This window comes from Austrofundulus limnaeus, unplaced genomic scaffold (genome assembly GCF_001266775.1).
Source record: "Austrofundulus limnaeus strain Quisiro unplaced genomic scaffold, Austrofundulus_limnaeus-1.0 Scaffold37, whole genome shotgun sequence".
NCBI classification, from domain to species: domain Eukaryota; kingdom Metazoa; phylum Chordata; class Actinopteri; order Cyprinodontiformes; family Rivulidae; genus Austrofundulus; species Austrofundulus limnaeus.
This window is the reverse complement of record NW_013952439.1, coordinates 2,615,984-2,623,556: the sequence shown is the minus strand read 5'-3', so window position 1 is coordinate 2,623,556 and position 7,573 is coordinate 2,615,984.

Sequence of the window (7,573 nt, the reverse complement as noted above, 5' to 3'; positions counted from 1 at the left end):
TATATATACTTCTGCTGAAACATTTTTGTTAATAAAGAATTGTATTTTTTAAATAGAAACATTTTTTACTGTGATAAGTACCCAGGCACAAATGAAAAAGAAATGACTAATGACAGGATCATTTGTAACTGCATTTCCTGCTTGGTGATTAATCAAGACACTTACACAGTAGTCTTTTAGTCCCTCCCGGTTAACACATTAAAGAAGGAATTAAAATTTAATGTTTAATTAAAATAAAGATCTTKGATTAATTATTAATGAGTCATAATGATTAAGGTGATCAATTTTTTTATTTCATTGGAAAAACAATGTGTATTTTGTAATTTAGGATTATTAAAACAAACAAAGAAAAAAAATAATTTCTTGTATGACAAGTTTTTGACCTTCAAATGACTCTTTGCCACACGACAAGTGTTTAGCAATCTCCACAGCATACAAATGGTTTAACTGAAGAGTATTTGACAAATGGACTTGAACTTCAAATCAACGCTGGAGTTATTAATGTGTTAATTATCTGCTGCACTCCGTCAAGTTAAAGTGATCTTTCCTATTTGTCCATTTTTTGCTCGTCACCTGCTGCCTACCTGCCAACATTAGCTGATGGCAATGAAGGACACCCACTGTACATGTAATGAGCACCATAGGAAMAACTATTTTACAGCCATTTGAAGTGCACATCACCAAGTTCTTTGGATTTTACGAAACATAAAATCAGACTATAATTTATTTATTGACATGTAAAACACTGACTTACAACTACCTCTATCCKAGATCAAGCTAAAAAAATGCATTGCCCCTATTATTGTTTTCCCCCCACACTGAGCACTTTGTCTTGACTGCCTTGTTTGGCACTTTTATCACAAAATACCCTTTGCACCATATAACCCTATGTAGTAAAAAAGGCAGGCTACTCTGAGTAATTTACTAGGTGGCAGACGTCCAAGACAGAGTGTCTGGAATGGACTGGGTTTTGTCAGGCATTACAGCAGCTGAGATGGATCAATATTTGAGCAAAACAGAAGGGATTGAGCCCCAACATCTGTGTTCAATATGGACTAGACGTCCCACAGTCAAAGTGGGAAACTTTCAGTGTGGTGGAGACCAGGGCTAAGATACTGTGGGACTTCTAAATCCAAACCAACAGGTGACAGCTAACCAACTGGACATTGTGATGGTCGACAAGCAAGACAGGAAGGCAGTGGTGATATGTAGCAATTCCAAGGGACTGTAACGAGCAACATGCATGTTTTGTTTCAAAGCTGCACCAGAAATACAGACATTTTCTTAAATTATGGAAAGTACATCTTGCTAAAATGCAGAGTGAATGCTTAGTCCTGAATGACTGCGGAAATGTGTTAAAGAAGCTAAAACTGAGTTGTTAAAGCTAATTCAGAACAAGTTCATAAACTTAAGTAAACAATGACCAGTCTTTACTAAACCAGCTACCCAGATAAAAATATAAAATTAATTATTAAAAAAAAAACTACTTAGCACAAAAAGTAAGAAAATGTATGTTTGGTAGATCATTTATTTGTACCAATGCTCCTTGCCAATAAATCCTATAGGGCATCTGATTGGCAGCACCTGGAGTTACCAGAAGCTCAAAACCAGTGTCAATAACAGCAAAATAAGCTGTATGGCAGAGATGATTTGGTATTTTTTATGTGTGCAATCCACAGCTATATTGCTCATCTCACAAATGCATGTTCCTTACAAATGTTGCATATTTTAAAAGATAAATGGACCGTACTGTACTTATATAGCAGATTTATATCCAATCAAAATACTCAAATTGCTTTAGACTACTTCAAAAGTTTGCAGTGTTATAGAGATTTATTGTCATGAAGCATTGTTACAAGAAAAAATAGTCTTGAATTTCCTTATTTCTGTGCTGAGATGATGACGGTCACAGCAACTTAAGATTAGATTACTCTCTTTTCCTGAAAGTTATCTTCAGGACAAATACACTCTTTTGAGACAAAATCCACAACACTTTAAGTTTTCGAGCAGCTTTGTGCTTACTTTACTCAGCAGGGAAATCAATGTTGACATCTTTAGAGTCTGCACACAAATGAGCCTGTGCACAGGCCAGCTTGGCTAGCTACTCATAGATATTGATGAGTGGGTCAGGTTCAGCCAGGTGCTTAGTGCTGCCACATATTAAGCCAAATGAGTTTAAACAGAAAGGCCCCACCCACATTAAGAAATTTGCAGATACATATCTGCTGCTTGTAATTTGCCTTAAATTAGATGTTTTACAGTAAAGTTTTGCTTAAAAAATGGTATCTTATAGCTCTTTGAGCTAATTAGAACTTCTGTCTAAAAACTTCATAGGAAAAAAAGTGTAGTATTTTCTAACCCTTTACATCAAGTTTCAAATTTTATGTTTTTTTTATATCAAACATTATGTTAATAGCAGCAGTGTCTAGCTGTAGCTTATCTGGGGCCTTTTCTGCAAGAAAATCACAACATTTCTGTCCAGTTGTTTTCTTATGAAATCAAACTTTACCACAATTCTAACCCCAGTAATGTCTAATAATGATTATGCATCACCTCACTGAGTGGAAATGTGTGCAGAAGAAACAGAAAAAGACTAAAATCAATATGAACCACACAGAGTTCCCGTTTATAGCAGAAAAAATATCTATTATGGTGAAATCATGATTTATATCAATGGCAGGAGGAATGTCAGGTTGAGCAAGGGATGGAGGTATAAAGCCAATAATGATAAATGCCCCCATGCTCGCCCACAAAGYCCCTCCCCCTCATATACACACTTGTGTCATAGCTCCGCAGCAAACCTCAGTATACCTCTTCTTTTCTTCAGCTGAGTTAGTTCTCATCAAAATATGACCCAAAACATCTTCACCCATGYTTCCTTTATTCTGCCCTTTACGATAAATTTAGTTGTCAATTCTCAGTCTTGGCGCCCACCTCTTGTTGTTCTTTGTCTGTGGGATCTGTTCGGGTGGAGACTTATACTGCTGCCCAAAATGGATTCCAATGATCCAGACCAAAGGCAGTCACCTTCAAGCTGCAGGCGAGCAATCTGTCTGTGTCAGACATCTACTGGACAGTAAATTAGCAGAAGGAAGGAAGGAAGGAAGGAAGGAAGGAAGGAAGGAAGGATCAAACTTTTGGCCCCAGGTAAAAAGTGGCCTACAGGTAAAATGGTTATAGATACTTGTCTTGCTCCTGAGTTGTTGGCTTTAACTGTGCCCCCCTGGGCAATTTAGTTAAATAGTTCTGTAATAATGTCTCAAAATAAGCTGCTTTAAAGCCAGATTTGACCATAAACTTCATTTTCCACAATGCATGTCAATTATGCATGGGAATTCCCTGCCGGCAAGTGGGAGAGTTCAGAATTCGAGACAGTAGTAGCTACTCACCACAAGTCAACAGTAATAGTATATTTGTATTATCACTTCCACATTTAGTCAGTCATACACAGACAGTGTCACTTTTCAGTGTTTATAAGAGGATGTGTTGGATGCAGGAAATAAAACATACAGCTCATTTATTAGTGGTGCTCAGCCTCAGCAATGAGATAAGGAACATGACGTTTTGTGTTTACTCAAAGTCAAACATGAAACATCTGTTATTTACAACCATACTGCTGATGTGGCCCTCAGTGAAACTGAGTTTGACACCCCTGATTTAAATCATTAAACGAGGCTAAAAGACAATAGTTAAATAATTAATTTAGAAAGGATAGTTTGCCAGTGTGCCAGAAGGTGAGCATTGAGTCTGTAGCTGTCGCATCACTTCTAACCCACCTAACATAACCCTAACCCTAACATAACCACATAATCTCACTCTAGGTTATAACCACACATTTTAAATGGAAATGGAAAACTGATGCAACTGTTTTAGTCCAACCAAAGACAAAAAAGAAGAATKAAATCTTACAAAAGTGATTCAAAGTGAGTGAAAATTTTAAATGGACTACTCTTTTCAAAAATGAATGACTTTGTTTTAGTTTGCCAGAATTTATTTTTAACTTAATGAATATTGTTTAACGAGGAAACAACAGTTTAATTGGCTTTCCAATGACAATAACAAGTAAACTAATGGTTTAATAATGTCTATCAATATTAGCGATTACTTTTTGTCAGCGAGCCACTGTGATATGTATTGAAAATAATTCTCAGCGGTTGTCCAAGGCACGCTGACCTCTGATTAAGTGTCCTCTGAGCAGTCAATAGCAGGTCAAAAAGGCTGATGGCTGTAGCTCTGACTGACTGAAGTGTAAGTAATTGTCATTCAGTCTCACTCCCTCCCCCCACAAAGAACCCACCACCTCTCTGCTCTCAGCCTCTCCTTATCAACTTCATTAAAGTTAGGAATAATCAAGAAAAATCAATCAATTAAATCACGGTTGCATCTTGAAGCCAATTCTGCACTTAAGCGCTCACACGTGTGTTGTTTGCGGGTGGGCTGTTGGATCTTTGTCACCGTTTGGCAGCAGGAGGACACGCGGCACCAATAGTGTGTAATTGATGGAGACAGATAGCAGTCAGATGTGATTAGTTCCAGCTTAGTAAGCAGTCCATCGTTGGCGTGGTTGACACAAGAAAACAGAGAGGAGCAAAGAAAAGCAGTGGACAAAAAAAGACCTATGCAGCTGTCTGTCATGTGGTCTGCAAACCATGAAAGGTGCAGTTGTGAAATCCATTTTCTTTTAAACTTGTGCTTCTGAAAACTAGTTTTCCATTTCACAGCAATGTATGCACATATCAAAACACGTGCTGCTTAACATGCATGYATAAAAACGCTGGTTCCATATTTGCTTTGTGGTGAACAAACATTTTTCACATCTCTTAAGCTTTTAGCAAACAGGATTGTCAGGTGTGTARTTACATATTGAATAAATAAACTACGGCATCCCAAATGCACTTGATATTTGTGTTTAAAAAAAAGCTGCATATGATAGCCTCTATAAGACCAAAATAAAGCTTGGAGACAGCCAAATCAGAGGAGTGAGTCCAGAAAACAGCTGACAAAATGTTTCTGCTGCAGGAACACAATCTAAATACTAATCAAACATCATTTACAGCTGGCTTTATTTCAGGCTCCTGAGAGACTGTCCCGTCCTGCTTCTTTGCCATGGTAACGGGAGATTCATTTCAGAGGTGTCATGCTGCATTATCATCTCCGCAGCTCATCCGCTCCCCTCCGCCCTCTGGCTCGCACGCGTTTGTCCCCCCCTCTCTGTTCAGACTCCTCAATCTCAAACCTGCCCAGCATCCTGAAAGGGGAAACATCTCCTATCTTGCTCCAGCTCAGATAATACATTGATGTGATTTCTTTGCCTCGCTCAGACACACACACTCACACACAGACACACACACACACATCCCACTTTTAATTCAAACAGACCAACATGAGCTGCCACTTCGCTGTAATAAAAGGAAATATGTCTGCATGTGCTCAGCAGCTTTTTTTTTATCTTTTCTGGAAAAAAAAAACATTAAAATATTTTTAATTGAGCTCCTAAAAATGCTTTTGCTGCATTTTCCCATCCAGTGTTAGGATACTCAAACTAATCTAACCCTATCATTAATATCACATATTTTAACATGTTCCAACTTGTGTTTCCAACACTTCATTTGGTTCTTTTATGGTCAGTTTTGCATTTGTGCGTCACCCATCTCTGCCTTTTGCTTCGAGGTGAGACACTGCCTTTCTTGGAGCACTTAAGCTTTCTCAGCCCAAGAACTTATCGCTGCGCTTTAATGCTACGTGCTACATCATTAAACTTTGATTAACAAGTATTTGCAAGCAGACAAATCGCTTCCACTTTGTGTGTAAAATGTCAAGTCATTTGTTTTGCTTTCTGCAGTAGAGAAGGGGTCTGGCTGGAACCTCAGTGGAAGCATTAAGGAGATGTCACAGTCAGAGAAAACACTTTGAAAAGGAACATATTTAGAGAGGTGTACTGATTTTTAACCTACTTGGGAATAAGCATGCTGTTGTCAGAAAAGGATCTCTCAAACGTTTTTCTATATATAAGTCACGAGAAATGTCTCTTTAACCAGATAAGATTTATTTACAGTACAGTAGCAGTGTTTCCATCAACGTTTCTTATGCACATTTTGAAGTAACACATTTGAAAAGGTTGATGGAAATGGCAAAACTCGAAAAAAAATGTCTTCGATTTTGCTAAAATATTTTTATGCTCGCTTGAAGTAGTTTTTGGATGATTTGAAAAAGTCAATGCACACAAAGGGAGATGGAAACATATTTGTTGAAGCTTTTAAAAGGAAAAGTATATTGTGGCCACAAGATAAATCATGTGTGATCGACCATGTTGTGGCAACAAGATAACAATGATTGGCTGTGAGCTAAATAACACATGACCACAGGATAATAATGCATGGCCACAATATATTTTTCCTTTTAAAAGCTTRGAKAAATGTGTTTCCATCTCCTTTTTTGTGCATTGACTCTTTCAAAATATCCAAAAACCACTTCAAGTGAGCGTAAAAACTATTTTGGAAAATMTATTCACATTTTGCCATGTTAAGGAACATCTGTTTTGCTGACCTATAGTGTTCATTCCATCTTATAAACACGCTAAGAAAGATAAACCACTTAGACAAACCACTTAATAATAATAATAATAATAATAATAACACTGATAATAATAATAATAACACTGATAATAGGTCATATTTTCACAAGGAGACATAGCTGTCCAAAATCATCTTGCGTTTTTTTGTTATTGTTTTGTGGTCACGAGATAGTAAGTAACCACAAGATCAATTTATGTTTTCTGCTGCAGAAGGACACTGCAAAGTCAAGTGTTTTGCTTTATAAACAAAAAATAACAAAAACAGGCAATTTAATACTTCAGTTATAACAAAAACATAAAGTATTTTTGGGCAAAATTTGTTTAGAACGACCTTTTCAAGAAAAGCATGAGCGATTAGTAAACTGACAAGTTGAAAATGGTATTAAATTCAAGTTCTTTGTATACAGAAGTCACCCACTTACCCACACACACACGCACTTGCTGGAGAGTAAAATTAAAATTGGCGTCCTGCCACATCAAGTACCTCCATATGAGCCAAGGGTTTTACCTTTTGTTTTGTTCAAGATGGCTTCCGGAGACTGCAGTTGYTAACAAAAAGAGTGAGCATGGCCTTTTAAAACACGATGTGAAGCTCTGCTTTTAGGAGCCACTGAACCCAGGAAAGTGTTTTAAATATTGTACCAGAGGGAATTTCAATTAAAATAAAAAAGTAAACGTACAACTGTATAAAAACTTATGTTAGGCTGCTCAGCCTTTCTTTAAATTAAAACTGACCAAAATTAGCAAGCTGGGACTTCCTATCTCTGTCATGAGTCTTGTTCAGCCACTAAACAAGAAGGAAAGAAAAAAAAATCAACTCACATTTTAAGTAAAAAATGTATTACTAGTGAAGTARACTGTGCACACATTGGATGTGATGAAAGAAGCAGCTCCTACTCTGCAGCTGTATGTGAGCAAAGGTCAAACTTGTGAGGATTGAACTCTTGGAGGAMCAACCTCACCCTAACTAACCCTTGAACTAACCTGCAGTTCTCCTGG